Raw genomic sequence first — 5,905 nt, 5'->3', positions numbered from 1 at the left:
AAATCCTAACTACTGCTTGTTAAGAGCTTCCAAGCCCACTCAGAACTCTCTTCTGTTAAAATGTGGAGGCAGTGATGACAACTAATGTGCAGCAGATCTGCAGTCGTCTGTGGCATCACAGGTATAAACAGAGGCACAAACCATTCCACTCTAGTTAAAACAGAGTTTTCCTAATTGCAGAATTCCATGAGGTAATGGTATATGCCGAGGGAGACCTGGTATTTTTGTTCCTAGCTGAGAATGGTTATGTCACATGGACAATAGTCAGTGCAGTTTATCTAAAGATCCAGATTTATTGGGCAGGGTGCGTGTGCACCCCCCACCCCCCCAATAATCCCCTTGCAGGAAGAAGTTGACACATGATCCAAACGTTTGTTGACTGACAACCTGACCAAAATTCTAAGTAGAATTCCACTGAAATAAACAGCAAATAATTTTAATATACTCCTCCTAAACATCAATTATACTCTACGTTCTTGATAATACCCCTGTGTAGCTATAGGAACATAGTTCCATAGATTAGGGCCACACAGTAATAGGAGTGTCATTTTAGAGTTCCTTAAGAGATTCTATCACTACACTTTCTGGAAGGCAGAGCAACAACATGAGCAAGAGTTATCCACAAAGCAGAACTCAGTGATGAGAAGGATGTAGATGCAATAAGCAGCAGAGTGGAGGCACTACTTAGTCTCTAGCAGCTGCAAGGGCCACATCAGAGATGTTGATCTATGCTTAGCAAATTGAAGCTTTCTCAAAGCTGACTATTTAACAGCAGGGAACTAGGCCTACACTATCACCATTCCCAGAGCTTCCAAAGACAAAGGTCTTTGTTATTCTTTGCTTTGCAGAGCACAGGTTAGAAAGAAAGCATTAGAATGGTTCAGTGACCAAGGTGAGATGAAGACTAGCTCAATTTCAAGAGGGAAAGAATGGAAGATAGAAAATTAATTATTTGAGGCCATCTGCGCTTCAAGAAAAAAGGGAAAAAAAGGAAAAAAAAATCACAGATACAGATCAAAGCTTGCCTTTATTTTTCTTTGGAAAGAATATCTTTTAATGCTGTTTATATATAGGACAGAGCAATAACAAGCAAATGTTCTAAAAATAGTTCTTCACTGACTAAAGATTGTAAGCAAGAAACACCTGACAGACACCTGTATTTCCCAAAATCAGTTTTGTGTATTGCCCTCAGTCCACATAATGCTGGGGGTTTTTATATTTAGATTCTCTATTCCAGAATACAAATCTAATAGTAAATTGCTGAGTCAGACTGACTCAGCAGAGTCTGGCTGAAACTGTTATTCAACAAACACTTTGAGCTAGAAAAAGCAGATAAACACAGCTAATTCTCCTATTTGATTCACTGCATGGACTGCACAAACAACTTGTGTGTCAATACAAGGTGGGGGAAAAAAGTGCAGAAAGGGGAGTGAGCAACTGGGGAAGGATGATGTTTTTACTTACCCTAAAGTTTTATTATGCTATGACCTTAAGTAATAATGATGTAACACAAAAGCTTAATGGAATAATGATGTAACAAAGTACCATCAATACCGAAAGAAGATCACCATCTTGGGGAGGCAAAGAAAAAAACAGTACCAGAAGGATCTGTAAGATACAGAGAGAAAGTCTTCATGAAGCTAAAATGAGACATTTATTTTTGAGATTTCTCTTTATCTATTAAGCTTTACAATTTGTGCTTGACCTAGTTTCCCAGCTACATTAAAATTGCATTTATCTCATAAGGTCTACCAAAATGCAATACAACCTCCAAGCAAAGCTGCAAACATTCTTTCTTCTTTGAGAACAGAGAGGTGATATATTTGGAAGACTGACTTATTTTTGAAGGTGCCTGTCAACTCGCATGAGGCAGGCAGTTCTCTAAAAATAGAGTACATTTGCCTCAACGTAAGAAAAAGTAAAATGGCTTTTAACCCTCAAAATACCTTCTTTTCCTTATTAACTTTTTATCCTCAAAAATGCAGAATAGTCAGCCAAAGTAGGGCGGGACTGGGAAGTCTGAGGTGAGAACCAGCATAAATGAGAAACATTTGAATAAAAGTATGGAGACACGACAAAATAAGCACAGGTAAGAGGTGGAAAAACAGGTTATGTGAAGAAAGGATGAGGAGGAATAGGAACCGGAGTTGAAGGGGAATGTGGAGACAGTGTTCTCACCGGATAATGAATAATTGGTACATAAACTCTGAATAATCCCCAAAGATACAGCAAGGCCATGAGAGGCCCGAGGAAGCTTAAGCAAGCAAGATAAGAAGAAGCTGGAATTCACTGAGTTATGAGAACTGTGGACTGTTGGCAAGCTTTCGAGGTCAAGTTCTCACACCTTGCTTAACCAAGTATATGTTAGTCACTAAGGGTCTTCAAGACATGTATCCAATCATAATAAGCCAAATCACTGTAAGTGCATGTAAGCAATAGTATATAAGGAGTTAAGGCTTTGCAATAAATGGCTTTGGTCTGATCATACTGATCTCTGACTGAGTCCATATTTTTTCTGCGGCAGGGGAAGAAATCTGAGTGGGAGGGAAGTTAAAATGTTTGCCTCTTAACATTTCCTGGTCTTCATGTGCATTCCTGTTTTGGGGACTTTAAAGCTACCCAGCAGGCACTGGGAATAAAATAAAACAAACCAAACAAAACAGCACACAGAAAACCCCCTAAAATCCACACCTAGCTTCTTCCCATTCTGTACATCTTCAAAAAAGTCAAAGACTGTGGGACATGAAGAGCTCTTTTTACTGTACTGTTCAGTTACATCTGTACTTAATTTGGGCAAGACCTCATTCTCATATCTGTATTTAAGATGCTTTAGAAACTCAGGCATCTTATGAAAATATTAATTGTTGTATCTTCTTCCCTTTGAGGTCATCTACTCAGAAGGGCTGAGATGTGCTACCTAATCCATATCCATAGTTAGGCTAAAGAGTTTAGACTACTAAAGAAGTCACAGTTTTGCCAGTCCCACGCTCACACAACATGATAAAAGAAATTCTTACAAAACCATCAGAATTTATTATAATTCAGGATGTGCTTCAAGAACCCCATATTTTCCAGTGCAATAATTAGCTAACTATATGTAAATCAGATTCCTGTATTTTGTATAGAACACTAAGAAGAAAATGAAACTGCTATCTAATGTTTTTAAATGTATTCTAAGAAAACTATATTTTCATAGTAGTCCATTCAATGAGAAAATCAGCATATTAAATCAAAATTTTCCAAGTAGGTAATTAGGATTATTTTCAGAAATTTGCAATTAAAGCTAAACATTTTAGAATACTGTAGCTCTCCCGTATTTCCTAGTTGCTGGATGTTTCTGCTTTGTACAAGACTCCTTGCAATTGTAGATTAGCACTGACGTCTTATTTTTTCTGGGTACTGAATTTTGAAAGGAGCTTGAAAGATTTTGATAAATGCTTGGACATCAGACAAATAGAGAACTCAGAAAAAGAGGAAATAACATCCCAACAATATCTTAACAATAGTTAAAACAGATCAACAGATTAAGCTGTAAGTGCAGTGACTGCATCTAAGTGGTCTAGGCCATGCAACTAGAGAATCTGAGAACTTTTTACTGCCCTTATAAATTGGTTTTGTTCTTCACAGATGCTTTTTCATCAGCATGTGTAAAGGCAAATGAAGCACTTAATACCATGTTTAAACTTGGCCAACAGCCCTGTCATGGTTTAAACCCAGTCAGGCAACTCGTTCACTCGCCCCCCCCGCCCCCCCCCCCTTCTTTCCCTCCCCCTACTCCTGGAGCGACAGAGAGGAGAATTGAAAAGCATGCAACTCCCACGGGTTGAGATAAGAACAGTTCAGTAACTAAGGTATAATACAAATCACTACTGCTACCACCAATAATAACAATGATAAAGGAAATAACAAGGGAAGAGAATACAACACCTCACCACCAGCCAACCGGTAACTCACCCCCCAGACCCGACCCATACCTCCTCCAACCCTGCAGTCTCCCAGCCCTTCCGGTTAACTCCCAGTTACATCCTGGCCATGACATGCTGTGGTATGGAATACCTCTTTGGTCAGTTTGGGTCAGGTGTCCTGTCTCTGCTTCTTCCCGGCTTCCCCTCCTCCCTGGAAGAGCGTGAGGCTCACAAAGTCCTTGGCCAAACCAAAACATCCTTGTTATCAGCTCTGTTCCCGAGCCAAAAGTCAAAACACTGCACTGCACCAGCTACCAAGGAGGAGAAAAATGACTGCTACTGCTGAACCCAGGACAAGCCCTCAATTGGTCATGCAGTTTGAACTAGATGATTGTTGTAGGTGTCTTCCAGCTGAAATAATCTGTTCAAATAGGCAAGTCTGTAACTGGAATGGTATGAGTAGGCCTTCGCAATGTACTTCTGCAATGCATCCAAGGATTCTTCAAGATGAATATGTGTTTACTTGATATATTGGCTGTTAACAGAACTTGTATAAACTTGAACTGCTTAACGAGGCTGCAATTTTTGTCTCGGTGAAGATATACGTTAAAGTTAAGGTTGCAGGCTGCCAGTAAGACAACAACAATTCTGTGTAAACACAGAAGTACATACACAACCTCATAAAATACTGCAGACTGATGAGCCATAGTCTTGTAGACTGTTGAAGAACTGTCAGTTTTATGAAAAAAACTTTAGAAATTACATTTTTCCTGGGTTTTTTTGTATTTCACATTTAGCTTACCCTGAAGTGCTTATGTTAAGTATGTACTTTTTGCCTCATTTTCATTCCCCTATTTCATTAAGCACTTAGTTAACCCCTTTTCCAATCCTTCAAAAGCTAGGCTGGATATTATCAACCCTGGTCTCCGCATGCTTAAGGCAAGCACAAGAAAATAGTCCCTCACAGGACTTAATAATTAGGAAATGCTACAGTGGAAATGAAGATACTGCAAGCAGACTGGACTTAAGCATGTTTTGTTTTATTTCTTTTTTTCCCCACCAACTGGTTTAGTTTAATGTGGTAGCAAACCAGCAGAGGGGTAAATGAAACTTCCACTTTTAAACAGAAAGGAGAACACCAGGTAGCAGTTCACATTGCTTCAATTATGATGACCCAAAAGACAACCAAGCTGGTCAAACTTTTCTTCTCAGGTAGCTTCTAATTGAAGGAGTATTTCAGGGAAATCTAATACCATCAGGCCCCTCGCAAATCACTTGGAAAAGGTGCAAGAGAAGTCTGACACATCTTCCTGGGTTGAAAACCTCAATAGGGTATTGTCTTGAGAGACGGTATATTCCAGTGAAGAGAGGAGGTCACGATCTTTGTACAGAGACAAGAGCACTGTATTTGAGTGCTTCTAGGCTATTATTTAATACAGCCAAAGGTGTCAGTAGAGTCATAGAATACTAGGTTAGAAGAAACCTCAAGGATCCAACCTTTAAAAACACCTTTGATGAAAAAGGTAATCACAGATGACTCAAAACCACCTTTCACCACTAAACCAACAACAAATGCACATCTTCCCCTGGAAAAAACATGGGGACAGAGAACATGATTTTGGCTAAAGGCTGAGAGGAAAGGAGTATTTGAAAACACTTCTATTTCTCTCCCTGCTTTATTGCCTAATATGCTTGTTCCTCTACACTTTGGTGCTTCACAGACTTACTCCGAAGCTATGCACCACTGCTCCAACACTAGATGAGAACAAAAGAGTTTTGTCATGACATACCTAAATGAAATGTGTGGCATTAGTTGAGTTGAAAACGGTGCAAATAAGGATGTAGCAGAGTGCCTGAAAGACTAACAGTTTTGAGTATCATGGCGAGAGCCACCGACTTTTCCACAGGGCCATGGCGAGAGGGCGGGAGCTACGAGGGGCGGAACTACACTTCCCGGCAGGCCGCAGGGGCGGAGAGAGGTGAGGGTGATCTGTTGACGG

The sequence above is a fragment of the Pezoporus wallicus genome, unplaced genomic scaffold (assembly GCF_028554395.1).
Source record: "Pezoporus wallicus isolate ANWC-B61680 ecotype Strahan unplaced genomic scaffold, APGP_CSIRO_Pwel_v1 contig_3181, whole genome shotgun sequence".
Lineage (NCBI taxonomy): Eukaryota > Metazoa > Chordata > Aves > Psittaciformes > Psittacidae > Pezoporus > Pezoporus wallicus.
Note: the sequence above shows the minus strand (reverse complement) of the source record.